The 15142-nt window shown below is 37.3% G+C and overlaps 1 long non-coding RNA gene across 1 annotated transcript in view; it reads left to right on the plus strand.

Moving 5' to 3' along the window:
* Window positions 1-375: 375 nt before the first annotated feature.
* LOC123380085 overlaps window positions 376-15142 on the plus strand; it is a 41537-nt gene continuing 26770 nt past the window's right edge. The window contains exons 1-2 of the long non-coding RNA XR_006585384.1: window positions 376-636; window positions 9515-9657. This is a non-coding gene — a long non-coding RNA (uncharacterized LOC123380085). The remainder of the gene's footprint in view (window positions 637-9514; window positions 9658-15142) is intronic.

Consider the following 15142-nt stretch of genomic DNA (forward strand, 5'->3'; position numbering starts at 1 on the left):
GTCCCAGGGGTCGGAAACAAATCTAGAAAGTCTGGTCTTTGTAGTTAGACAGGCCTGAGTTTGGACACTGGTGCTACGTCTCAATCACTGTCCAATTCAGGGTGAGTTACCTGACCACCCTCAGCCTCAGTTTACCCATTTCTAAACTTGATCTAATCATGCATTTCCTGGGATTGTTTTGAGATTATCTGTTCTGTAATAGTTGTTTAATAAATGGTAGGTATTATTATTTTGCAGAGATCTTGAATAACGGGATAAAAAGTTTGTGTGTTTTTTTGTTTTTTTGGGTTTTTTAGTGAGCTAAAGGAAGATTTGCAAAAGGTAACTACAATTGGAACAATCTGCCAGCCATATAAAGTGGGGAGAGAATGGGGAGAGGGAAGAAGCAGGAGAGAAGTTAGGAAGCTGTTTTGTAGTTAGTTGGGCAATCTGCAAACCTCAGGGTGATGCTACTTCATGGTCAGTTAATGATTTCAAAGTTTTATCTTTGAGTGTTCAGAATATACAGATCTTGTTTATTTTATTCCCATTGGGTTTTTCTACCAGCAGGTAAAAGGAAAATCAGCTGGAACTTCAATCAACCAATGTTACCATAAACAAAAGAAGAACTTACATATTTGGGGTTAATATGTGAAGGTAAGCATCTTTGAAAGATTTGGATGTAGCAGGCTAAAACTAACAACTTGAATTTAATATTTTACAGAGAGTATATGTTCCAATAATTCTTAACTTCCTTGCATTCCAAACCATACAGCTGAGTCATTACAGTGTTCCAAGAACTTCTATGTAAACACTTTTCTATCAGTTAATTTAAAAAGGCAGTAGGGCAGGGCTCATTTAAAATCAGAAGATTTGCCACTGACTTGCCCCATTGGACCTTGGGCAAGTCATGTGATTTCCCTGAATAACAGACTCCACATCTGTCATTTTGGAAAGGTAATTTATTTCCTGCCTCGTTCTCAGCATTGTTGTAAGGATGAAATGAAGTAACTGATATAAGAATGCTTATGTTTTATAAGCCACAAGTGCAAAGAATTATTATTAAGACAAATCTGCATCCATTTCAATTAGACACAATCATCGTAAACTTCATTTGAAATGTTCCCGCTTTGTTTTCTTACCTGTACTTTGAAGATCTGCTTAGTTTTAGGTTGGTGAACATTTTTACTTCCCTATGTTGACCACAGTTAATGTCGCATTTTTGGTGAAATGTCCAAAGTATAATTTCAAACTAAGTAGCCATTTCATCCTTTTGAATTTGTGTTGTCTGTCCTCCCCTGTGTTTTGGGATAAGTATGGGAGGGTTTGGTTTCAGACTTTGGTTATTTCGCTAAGGGCAATTTTGGAAGAGGAGAGGTTATTTTTCAGTCATTTAATAAAATAACTTCTTGTACAGCAATTCTCTCTCATTAGGGGCTATGCTGTAGACTCCAGGGATGATTTAAGAGACTGAGTCAGCATCTTTATCTTGTGATGCATTGGAAGATGTGTTAGTTCCCCTCGGGAGAAAGAAGGGAAATTGAAAATAAAATCTTATTGCCCCCTTTTTGGTTAATTTCCTGTTTTTGCCAACAAAATGAAGCAGTTACTTCTGAAATATAGACACACAGATGAGAAAATGTGCGTAATTACTTAATAAGAGGGGAGACTTGCATAATTAAATGGAAATTCAATGCATTTTAAGAAAAGAGAAAGCATTCCAACTAAGTTTCTGGCAGATAATAATGAGGGAGAAAAATTAAAAACATTTGAGGCTCTGAAGTCACACTTCTGTTGATACATATGGCGTTAATGGATTTTGAGCTCCTCTGCCTCCTGGTAAGCAGATGGTTTGATACTTGTTCTAAAACTAGAGGTTAGATGGCTTGGTGGAAAAAAGCAATGACCTTTCAGCTCAAGTTTAGTTTTGGACCTAATGATTTGTGGATTTAACTGAGCCAAAGGATGAAGACAACAAACTTTTCAAACACATATTCTCATGCTTAGTACTCTTTGAGATACCTAAACACGGACTGGGCTTGGTAAATAAGTCACACACAGTTGATCCTCTCCTCCTGGGTGAAGCTAAGTTTTGTAACAGTTACTTTTCTTATCTTATCCTGGGCAAAAGGTTAAATCAGGGAATTGTTATCTCTCCTGGGATTACCTGCTCAAGTGTGTAAGATGCAAACAATAATAAGACCCTAAAAATATACACTGGTTCCTTGATAGGTTAACTAGAAAGTAATATTCCTGTAAGTAATTATGCTGCCATGGAAGTATAGTAATAGGCTTCCCCCTTGCCTCCCACCACGCACACATATTTTATTAGAACATTACTGGGCTCATTCCAAATCCTAACTAACTTAATTTAAAACTGTATGTTCTATACAGTGATCACATATATACATATATATATTTTTAAGTTAACTAACATCGGACCATCAGCTCATACGTTTTATGAATAGAAACAGCACTTCTCATTGATAAGCATAGCATGCTTGTAATAGAAGCTTAAACAACATTGACCCTCTGGGAAGCAAATGTAGCCATTTTACTACTTTCCAGAAGTAGCCTGTTTAGAAAAGATCTAAGAAAATTACATATCTCTGCATTCAAGACTGGTGGCTGGAAGCTGAAATGTACATGGAAGACCAGAAAAGCAGGAGGAGCTGATCCTTTCCTTTTGGTCTGGCAGAGGCGCTAGGAGCCAACTAAGGGGACAGGATGCCCTAGATAGAGCCTAGAGAATTACATCAGGAAACACATTCTCACTCGGGCTCCCTGGGTGCCCCTGGTGACTCTTTCAACACCAAACACAATAACTAAGAGACAACTCCATCTAAAGAAGGAACTCTCACCTTCTTTACTGTTTAGTGTTTACAGAACACCCTGGAGAAAATATATAATACCCTAATTGATTGAATAAAATTATTTGAGTCAAGAGAAGATTGGATAGATAAAATGTATTATGAGGGAAACAGCATGTGCAGTAAGTGTAATTCATTTTTTTGTGTGTGTGAACAATAGTTCTCTAAGTGTACATAAGAAAGACTACAACGAGGCATTCAAACAAACAAACAATAAGGAGGAGGGAATACAGACGATTTTCATTTTCTTTTGAATTAATATGCATTTTCAAACAATCATATATTACTTTTAGAATAAGAAAAAAGTTCTTAAAAATGACTTATGGGAAGAAAACTTCAAGTTATGAAAGCATGGGACAATAATTATTACTTAGACTAGTAAATAAATCTCTAGATTTAAGGGAATAGAAAGCAATTAAAATGTAGACATAAAGAACTCAGTATTTATATTTCCTTTCATACCCTGGAACAATACATATTTGACAAATGAAATATTTAGCTAGGTTAGGCTGTATATATTCAAAGAATCCTGTAATATAGAATGATTAACTGAAGAGTATTACACTAAACAAAAAACCCAATTCATATGCATATCATCGTATATAAGAATAAGTTAGTTTTGAAAAATAAAAACTGGTCCTTATCTCTCTGAAATAACTCAGAACTTGAACTGAGAAGTATTGTCATTAATAGCTAGAATATGCTGAGACCAAAAACCCTCAGAAACCACAAGGATGAAAGAAAATTGTAATGTGCAGTGATGGAGAGGATATTGGGAAACAGGCTCTCACACATGTTACTGTTGGAAATATATTTTTACCACAGGGCTGCCTGGCAATACTCTTCAAAAATCTTAACATTGTGATATGTTTACAACCAGCATTTCCGTTTCTAGGAACTTATCCCACAGATTGTATAAGAATATGAACAAGCCAATAGGGATGCGGATAACAACCTTGTCTATGACAGTGAGGAGTTAGAATTAGCTTAAATGTCTCATAGATGACTTTTTTTTTTTCTTTCATCCTTGGTCAAGTCATAGCAAGCCATCCAATAGTATACCATACAGCCATTAATAAGAGTTGGTGCACGATTGTATCTAATAAACACAATGCTGGACAAAATAAGCCAGATGCAAAAGAGCATATATATCATTTATATCTAGCTCAAATGAGGCAAAAATAACTACTGCTTAACTTTTACAGTGTGTCATGACTGCAGGTGAGCACAGGAGTTCTATCAATGCTGGTTTCTTGGTCTCAGACTGATACATAAGGATGTTCACTTCGTGAATGTTCATCAAACCTCATGATTGTTTAATTTTATGCATGTCTTTCAGTCTTATCAGAAGAAAGTTCATAAGAAGTACTAATCACATAGAAAGAAGTTCAGCTTATAGGACTGATTTAAAAAATATTAGAAAAATCCTTTTCTGTCGTAAAGGATTTTATAGACAAATAAATGGATGGATGTTTACCAGGTAGCATTGGTGGATATCTCTGAGTGATGGGTTTAAGACATGATTTTAATTTCAATGTTTTAAGTTTTAATATATTCTTAAATTGTTAAATTACATGCCTATTTTGTACAAGAGAAAAGTCATAAAAATATCATTATAAAAACCAGGAAAGTATGTGTAAATTTGTTGAAACAGAGAACAGAATTAACAAGAATATGTGGATAGTAGGACCTAGAGAAAGAGTTGCTTTAGATCAGTTACAATTTAGTAACCTGGCATTTTACAAAGCCTTTATTCAGAAAGAGAATACTTTCATTCTGAAAACACATAACATGTAGCTTCAAACTGAAGGTAGGATATTAAAATTCTAACACAAGTATGTAATAACTAACTCTGCCCCACTAATTTGTTAGGTGATACAAAGCAGTCTGGACTTCAGTTGTCCTCTCTGTAAAATGGGTTTAATGATACCTTGTCTGCATCCTCCCAAGGGTATTTTCAGAATAAGTGATATAAAGATATATCGAGAGCTTTGAACTTTTCAGAGATGTTGGTTCAAGGCATTATTACAAGGGGAGTTTATGAAAAAATATGGGGTTTGATGCACTTGAAAACTCTGTGAACTGTGTGAAACTATATATTACAAAGATCTTAGGATAACACCATATTGAGACTTCTTTTTTTTTTAACATTTATTTATTTATGAGAGACAGAGAGAGACAGAGCATGAGCAGGGGAGGGGCAGACAGAGAGGAAGACACAGAATCTGAAGCAGGCGCCAGGCTCTGAGCTGTCAGCACAGAGTCTGGCACGGGGCTTGAACCCATGAGCCATGTGATCATGACCTGAGCCAAAGTCAGGTCACTTAACGGACTGAGCCACCCAGGCACCCCACCATATTGAGACTTCTGTACAAGAACATTTTTATAAAGAAAAAAAAATGAACATAAATTAACCTATTTTCAGCTTGAGAAAAGTAGAGCCCTTTTACAGATCCAAATTATTTAAAAAATTGGATGATAACACTAATTCTATGATTCTTGTCATCAACTGGCTATTTCCTACTAGACAGAGATAAAGACGAATCCTTTACCCCAGAAAACACATTTGCCCAGTTCGTGTTGGAATCTTATATATCTCCTTATTGCCTGTTGTCTTTAATTTCAGATGAATGGTCTTCTAGGATTGATTAGAAAAATACTAAAGAGCTGACAAATAAATTAGTCTGAAGCCTAGAAACTTCCCTCTCTACCCTGACTCCTAACCCACCTCCATTCGATGGTCTTTATTTCATTACCTAAGGGGCTTGGTGTTGATATGCACTTAATATTTTACAATGAAATCTCTTTTGAGCTGCCACTTTTATTTAGCAAATAGTGTCTCTATTGTTTGCCCATATCCACTTTGTGCAGAGGGCAAAGCCATGTCTATGGCATTCATTCAATCTAGTGGCTCATTGAAATGGATTTCGTCAAATGGTTGTAATAACCCCAGCAAATACATCTCTGCAGCATTCTCTAGAGTAGTGACTCCAAAGTGTGGTCCTTGGACCAGCAGCAGCCGCATCTGGGAACTTGGTAGAAATGGAAGTTATTGGGCCCCGCTTCAGACCTACTGAATCATAAACTTGAGAGGTGCTGTCCAGCAATCTGTACTTTAACAAACTCTCCAAGGTAATTTTGATGCATGAAAAGTTTGAGAACAGCTGCCCTACAGGAATTATAGGTGCCTATAATTATATATAATCATATAATTATAATAGAGGCGCCTAGAGGCAAAGTATGCTCCCTCCAGGGATGTGATGAAAATTACCAGTATACACCGGCTTACTTTGAAAACAACATTGAAATCTCAGGATAGCTTTTTATCATAAAAACACGTAGTAGTACCAGCAGACTCACTTTGCAGCCGTTTGACCATTTTTCAGCTCACCACTATGGTAGATCAGAACTATTCCCAATTTACAGACAAAATAAAATCAGGGCAGGGAAAAGACTCTTAGAAGTTTGGCACAGCTTAGCATCCTCTGAGTTTTTCTGTGAATTGCAATAGAGATGGCTGTTATATCGCCTTTTCAAACCCTTCTCCATGGCAAAACAGAGACTGAAAGCCTGAATCCTGGCCTTATTTCCACCAGTAAGTCATCCTGGTCTTTGAAGTGTGATTCAAATATATGAAATTCCTGAAGAATGGAAGATCTGTACTACGAAATTGTCTGTCCCCCGTTCAGTGTCTTAACCTAACCACCTCCATCTGTATCAATGAGATTTGGTTTGCCTAGAACTTCCTGGAAATCAGTCACAGAAAAAGTCCTCTTCTCTCTAAAGTAAACTCAGTTTACACATTATATGATTGCTCCTTGTCTTACAAAGGATGTATAAGGTAAAACCAGAAGAGACATGACATGAGAAACACTACTATTCCTACTGAAAAAACTTTTGCATTGAAAGAATACCATCTAACTGACTCATCTCTTTACTAACTTTAACTTACTTTTCCTGTCATATAAAGATTTTGATGTACTAGAGGCCCTACCCAATACCCTGGATTTGATCATCTTCCTCTTATTTAAATAGAATTGTGTAAACTGAATAACTGTGGGGGATATAAAAGGATTAATCTACTGCTCTGAATCTGTAAACAACTTCTAAATGAAATCTCTATCTTGACTCTGGTGAAGAATCAGAATAGTAACTGTTTTCCTAACAAAGATATACCTAGATAATAGCTTAAAATTTTTAATAATGGATTAATTCTAGAAAGTCATAAAAACAGTGGTAAGGCTCTGCAACAGTTACTTAATTGTCTGAGCCTTGGTTGTCTCATCTGTAAAAGGGAATAACAGGATAGTTGTTAGCATAAATGAGATAATTCACATAAGTTGCTTAGGACAGTGCCTATCACGTAGTAAGCGCTCGAAACGTTAGCTGCAATTGTTATTGCTGTAACTGTCAATGCTATTCTATTCTGATTTCAGATTAAATTAACTAAAAAATGCTGGAGTCAGTACAAACAGATCAACTAAGTTTGGGCAGTTAGTAATCGAAAATTTTTCATAATAACGGATAGGGTTGCCTTATCCCAAGGTACTACCATTTACCTAAAGAATTCATATAATAAAATACATTTTCTCTTAATAATCATACTTTGAAAACATCTAGCTAAGTTTCTGATACACAGTATCTTATTGAAATTTGATTTATCTATTTTAAAAACAAAAACTATTCTTAAGCCGTTGGAATAATCACTTTTAAATTCATGGACATATATAGGTCATATTTAAAACAGAAAAGCTGGGAAAGGGTTACTCCATAAGGTATTTGGCATTTATCCAGTTGGCCCCGATGTGAAGAACTTATTTGGTCTGGGAAATCTATAGCAAGAGGACAATGGTCCTAGGATAGAGTAGCATGACAAAATCTCTTTTTCCTAATTCAGTATCATTCTGTAATGAGGTCCCTGTTATCAAAATAATGCACAGATACATTTTAGTTTTTTTAAAAAAATGTTTTTTAACGTTTATGTATTTTTGAGACAGAGAGAGATAGAGCATGAACAGGGGAGGGTCAGAGAGAGGGAGACACATAATCCGAAACAGGCTCCAGGCTCTGAGCTGTCAGCACAGAGCCTGACACGGGGCTCGAACTTACAGACGGCGAGATCATGACCTGAGCCGAAGTTGGCCGCTTAACCGACTGAGCCACCCAGGCGCCCCCATTTTAGTTTGAATAGAATTAAAATGCACACATTTTCCTTAGAAAGGAAACTAAAGGAAGAAAAGAAGCCCCTTTTTATAGCTTGCCTCAGTTAATCCATATAAGAATATTGAAATATGTTTTGTGTGTGGGTGTGCACGTGTATGTATGCACGCACACACATACAGTTTTACAGATGAGAAAACTGGAGCGCTGAGATTAAGGACAGGAGGGGCAGAATCCATACAGAAAACTCACTAGACATCTGGGAAACAAGCATGCCTTTTAGAAGGAAACCTGTCCTGTGCTTGGAACAATTTCACATTTCACAACCAAAGAAAAGCTCTTTTTTTCCCCCTTTGTTTCCTTCTTTCTTCTACCCACCCCCTACCTCTCTCTTTCTTTCCTTAATTTTTTGTGATGTTTATTTATTTGAGAGAGAGAGAGAGAGAGAGAGAGAGAGAGAGAGAGAGAGAGAGAGAATGAGTGGGGGAGGGCCAGAGAGAGAGGGAAGCACAGAATCTGAAGCAGGCTCCAGGCTCTGAGCCGTCAGCACAGAGCCTGGCATGGGGCTTAAACTCGAGAACCATGAGATCATAACCTGAGCCCAAGTCAGATGCTTAATCGAATGAGCCACCCAGGTGCCCCTCTTACTTTCTTTTTTAAATAGATGATAAGTTGGGAGGCTGGGGGACTCAGTCAGTTAAACATGGGACCCTTGATTTCCTTCAGGTCATATCATGGTTCGTGGGTTTGAGCCCCTTGTTGGGGCTCTGTGCTGACAGTGCAAAACCTGTTTGGGATTCTCTCCTTCTCTGTCCCTGCCCCGTACAAAATAAATAAACATTAAAAAAATAGGCGATAAGTAAAACTTTAAAACCTACCGTTCAGACCTCCCTGCCAGCATATCACAAACTGATCTCCAGGATTTACTGATCTTGAATTCTAGAAAGGTTTTAAGGCAATGCACATTTCCTAACTTTGAAGTCTGAGGATAAACAGCTTGGCTCAGGCATATTCTAATTTGGCACTCAGAGTGCACATTCCTGGGTCCAAGTCTTGGCTTTTCTCTACTCCTGACTGGGCACTGAAATATTTAACGTATTCACGTAGGATGCAGATAATTGGGTGGGTAGGAAAACGCGCCGAATTAGAAGGTATTACCTAACTGGTATTTCTTGTTATATTTTACAACCTGAAAATCTTAGTAAGTGATACTGGTTGATTTCTGAAAGAGGAATCTTCGAAAGATGTTATTATATAGACCTTTGGTACGTCCGATGTTACAGTTTTAGTGATCTCTTTTTCAGACAATAAGCATTAAAATGTAAGAGTACCACATGTATATCCTATAGTCTAAGTACCAAACAAATATGTACTCAGCCAGTCAGAAGCCCAATACAGAGTTTTAGCCTTAGTTATGGACTAAAATTAATGGTAGTAACTATAAACAGTGACAGATTGGATGGCAAACCATCTACAGTCTCAATTTGCAATTTTATTTTTGGCAGAACTCATAGGTTTTATGACCAACAATATATTGCAATCCAAGGGAAAAAATGGAAGCATTATGAGCCATTTTCAAAGGCTGTCTCACAAAATGCACGCTGTAATTACTGGACTGAAGAGAATGATTCCTTTCTGATATGACAAGGTAGGGGCTGTTTATAATGTTGCTGTTATTATTTGAAAGACAGGAAATATATATAATATTGCATCTTCCAAAAGGGAGCAATGTGAAAGCTGTGTGTTTGGATATAGCCAAAAGTTTGCCTAGTACCATTCAGAATTAACAACAGACACCCCAAAAAGGAAATTCTGTTTCAGGGAGTGGCTCAAACATCAAATGTTTAACAAAGGTGTAGTTTTAATTCATAAACACGGTTTGAAGGAATACTGATATAAAATAACTGAAGATAAGACAGATCACAGCAGATTTATTTTCAATTCTTTAAGCTTAAACTCTGGGATAGTACATTTAAAATTTTACATTGAGCTACAGACATGTACAAATTTACTCTTCCATATTTTAATCATATAAGCTGTGAATTCATGAGTTATTGAAATGAAACACCACTGGTTTCACTCTTATTTACTGTTTTCTGGTAGGATTACAGTGATATTCAAGGATTAGCTCAGATCTGTAAATAAAATTAAGCAATATCTACACACAGATCCCCATTCTCTTGTTTTACTTCACTTAATTATTCGTAGGTCCCAGTTAGATTGGCAATGTGGGAAGTACTTCTATTCAGAAACATTTCCATGAAAAGCTCACAGACAGCAAATATCTCAGAGATAAATTTCCCACAAATTGCAAATCTGATTGTATTTGGAAGGTAAAAACAAAAACAAAACAAAATAAAAAAAAGTCTGATTGACATTTTTGTATGACAAGTGTAGAATATGAAAAGCAGAAAGAATTTTCAAGTTTGGCAAAAAGTTAATTTCATGTAAAACTTAAAAGGCAACACAGAAAGTGAGATATGCTTTTATTTGTAACCAAACCCTTAACTAATCTCTACTCCAAATGATTCATTTCACATCTCACTTTTTTTTTTACTGTCTATCAAATCACCTTGTTTTATTTTCTTCTCAGCACTTACCACCATCTAAAATTATCTCTGTGATATCTTTACTTGTTAATTAGCAATTGACCTTGCCAGCTTTATTCACAAATGAATCCCTAGCATCCCGCACAGTAACTGATACACAGGGCCTCAAAAATATCATAACATTAAACTTATAATTAAAGGAAACATCAGTGGGGCATTCTCTTTAGATGTCTAGTCTCCGAAAGTTTTACAGATTCCATTCTAAACTTTTTTTTTTCTTTTTTTAACTTCTTTCTTTTTCTCACTGTCTCTTTCTGGCTAGCAAGAAGAAGAAACATTTTGTTGTGAATGTTGAATGAAAAGTGTTCCTTGATCTGAAAATTTAAGAATAGGCCACAGAAACATGGGCTTTTATTTACAGATCATAGAGCCTGTGAAAAGTTACATATTGTTACATTATTTCCACAAAACAAAACCAAAACAGACAATAGCCAGGCTTCTATTTAGGTAAGCCAGTGAAAAGTTTGACTTCTTCAAAAATCTGAAATCCAACTGCAGATATGGATTCTGATTAAATACACATGTTATAAAATAAGCAGATTGTAACCGTACTTCTGTCTTTTGAATAGCAGTCCAGGAGAGGGGCTAAAACATGGGCTCATTTGACTCCTGGCCTTTCTGTCCGGTAGCTATGTAATTTTAGGGAAGTTAAACAACCTCTTTGTGCTTTGGTTTCCTTATCTGTGTTATGGAGATAATAATGGAAGTTTCTTTTTAGGGTTGTAAAGATTAAAGGCATTAATACATGTTGAATCTTTGGAAAAGTGCATGGCATACGGAGTGTGCTTAAAGTTTTCTGTTATTATCTATTCCCAGATAAAGTATCCAGAGTGGTATCAGTAGTACAAAATTATTTACCCTAACAAATATCAAATTGTCTTCTTAGAGAAACTTCAGACCAAGAGTAGTTAAGAGCTTTTAACACGCATTACCTGGTCACCATCTACAGACCAAGCAGACCCACATTTCTCAGACTGAGACTCATTTCAGGGAATAACTCATATTGGATAACTAATGTTAGTTGGGTGACAAATGACAGTATTTCTAACTTTTTCAGTTGCTAGGAAGATTTAATAGCGTCTTCCAAGGCAAAGTCATAGAAAGATAGTAAAAAGGGAGGTTTGAACACTAAACCAAGATTTGTGGAGTCTCCCTTTCTGGCTACTGTCTTCTAAGGTAGACCTGAGCAAACAGAAAAAAATCGCATCTACCCTATCAAGTCTCCATGTCGAGGTATCATATGAGGTATCATATGTCCTTCCTAGTAAAGGATCGTTAACCTCTGGTGTCATCTGAATATGCTAACATGCAGATCTGAATCCTTGCTTATTCAACAAAGACTTATTAAATGGCTACTTAATGTGCCAGGTTTAGTGCCCAGCTCTGGTTCTAGCCCTGGAAGCAAAACAAACCCCAAATATCAAGCCTCTCTACTACTGTTTAACAGCTTAGAATGTAGTCAGATAGAGATGAGCAGTGGGCACATATGAGGCAAAACGAGCCCAGTTCTGGGAGGAGTAGGGGATTTTGATTTCAGAAATAAGAAATGGCAGTTAAGTAAGCTTAGTAAGGAGGCAGGAGGGGAAAACTGTTGTCAGCAGAAGGAAGAACACAGAAAAAGCTCAGAGGCCAGATGCAGCAAGGTGGGTTCTGGGACTGCAAGTAATTCAGTAATTCAGATATTCAGGACTCCAGTAGAGACTCATGATTCTCGTTGCATAACTGAGTCTCCCGAGGAGTTGGGTTTTTCTCCCTCTGGTCTTTCTTTCTTTCCCTTTCTTCCTCCCTCCCTCCCCACTTGCTTGCTTGCTTGCTTTCTCTCTCTCTCTCTTTCCCTTCTCTCTCTCTCTCTCTCTCTCTCTCTCTCTTTCTCGCTTCCTCCCTCCCTCCTCCCTTCCTTCCTTTCTTTCTTCCTTCCTATCTTTCTCTCCCTCCCTCTCTGCCTTCCTCCCTCACTTCTTTACTTTTCTCTCTTTTTCCTTCCTTCCTTCCTTCCTTCCTTCCTTCCTTCCTTCCTTCCTTCCTTCCTTCCTTCCTCCTTTCCTTCCTTCCCTCCTTTCATACTAAAACCCTCTTTGGATTCTTTCCCCTTTGCTCTCAAAGATTTTAAAGTAATGGGTCAAGGGGTAGTGCACATTCATTGGTATTTTTAAATGCATCCTAGGTGATGCTGGAGTGCAAGCAAATGAAAACAACAGAAGGTGGTATCAGGCAGAAGGCTGACTTTGACTAGTACAGAGTGTACCTTGAACCATCTCTAGAGCAATAGGATGACCTTGAAGAGTGTCATGCATGGGCGGGATATACTCAGAAATTCACTTTGACAAAATTACTCCTGCAGACCTGTGGGCTGAAGAGGAATGAAGCAGAGGCAGAGGCCACTTAAGAGGCTCATGTGGTAATCCAGATTACTGCCTATGGGTTTCCTGGTTATTTCTTAACCCTGGCCTCAGAAGTGGAGCAGCGTCTTTTCAAAAAATACATAGGCTATCCTTAAGACCTCAAACGTGAGCGGAAGCCACTGAACTATGAACCCTCACAAATCACAGGGGCAATCATTCAAACAGGGGTTCGTAGCTCTAATGGGTTTCAGCCATCTACCGACGCCCAAAAATTGTGTGCAAACTTTTGACTTTTCTGGGCATGTGTGTTTTTCTAAGAGTGCCGGTCCACACTGTTCATCAGCTCTGCACAGGCTTATATGATCCCACAAGTCAACAGCACATGAGGAAGAAGCATGTAGGGCCCTGCTGTGGATGAGATGGGCTTATTTAGAAATTAGAAATTCTCTTCCCAATACAGCCGATCTAATATATGGGTATTTTAAAAACAGTCTCTTAACTTGAATTCTCCTGTGGTTTCTAAACTGAAAAAGCATCAGAATCATCCAGAAAGATCATGAGAAGTATAGAGTTACAAAATTCATCTAAGAATTATTGAATAAGGACCTATAGGGGAAGACTGGAGTGATTTGAATAGGTAGCCAGGTTTGGGAACCGCTGAGATGCTTTTGTACTTACAGAAATAGTTACTTATGGTCTCTATTATCTTGCCTTTATTGTTATACATCTTCATTATTTATGCACACAAACTGAACCAGGAGCTTTTTAAAAAAATAATACAACATCAGTACTAATAGTAATAATAAATAAATAAATAAATAAATAAATAAATAAATAAATAAAAATACTATCACATTACTAATTCTATAACTCTCCATATATGGGAGCATATTGATAACCCGCTTTATAATTCTGAAGAATTTTTTGAGTTGGAAGGTTTTTATTGTTTTGTCTGCATCTCTGTCCCCCCTCTCTCTGGCAAGAATTGCCATCCAATCCTTTTCTATTAGTACTGTTTTCTACTTAAGATTTTGGTGCCAAGGTGAAAATCATTCTAAATTGCCTTATCTCAGCACTTGAAATAAATGGATACTGTTTTTAAGAAAGAGGCTTCCTGGTTTGAGGAAATTATTTTTGCTCTCCTATGAATCTGGCCCTCCCATGAATAGCCTTCTTATTTTCCTCTCCTTATGCTAACTGCTCCACATCTGGTATCCAGTACAAGGCAGAAACAGCATGTTATCAACCACAAGAAGAAAGAAACATAAGGCTCTTAGAAATCTTGGATCTCATTTATGGCACTATTGAAGGCGGACTCTGGAGTCTCTGAAAAGCTTTAGATGATTAAAAATGAAATGTAAGAATGCGTTGTCCTGGACAATTATGAAGGCAGAAAGGAAACCTTTTGTATGTGGTGGGGCTACTGCTATCTCCGAGGACAGCTTGGAATAGCAGCAGGAACGTTATGATATTCAGAAGGGCTGATGATGTGGGATTGATACAGTTTGTGGTATTATTTCTTGTTCTACCAGATTTACTAATATAAATTTGACACAGTTAAGTATTCTAAATCACAGCAACACACTTGCTGTTTTGACGCACAACTTTCTAAAAGAAATACTTTGAATAAGTTCCACAAAAATCATCCAATCTGGAAAAATCTACGTTTTTGAAAATTGGGTTTTTTTTTAAAAGATGTCTAAATTTTTAAGTCATCTGTACAGCCAGTGTGAGGCTCCACATAACAACCCTGAGATCAAGAGTTGCTCACTCTTCTGCCCGAGCCAGTCGGGCGCCCCTAATGATGGTTTTATTGGGACTCGGGTTAGAATCTTCTGGCCAGTTTTGCTTTATACCTACTTCCCATTTTGTATTTTTTCTCCTGCTTCCTCTCAGGTTGCTTTTCCTCATATTCCTATATCTCACTGTAATCCTTCTTCTCTTCTGTGGCTTATCCCACTTTCTGTCTGAGTTCAGCACCCATAGCTCTATGGAGCTTGGCAGAGGCTCTCGGGAGAAAGAATGCTTTGTGCTCCTTCTGTAAGAACAGCCACGAGAAAGGAAGGACCAGGACTTTGAAGGGAGATATTTTGTATGTGCACTTTTCAATGTTTTACTTCCTGTGCACTCCCTATTGTCATTCCCTTGCATTATAGGACTTATCTTCCTATTATTTTTTTTT

Source organism: Felis catus, chromosome C2, assembly GCF_018350175.1.
Source record: "Felis catus isolate Fca126 chromosome C2, F.catus_Fca126_mat1.0, whole genome shotgun sequence".
NCBI lineage: Eukaryota > Metazoa > Chordata > Mammalia > Carnivora > Felidae > Felis > Felis catus.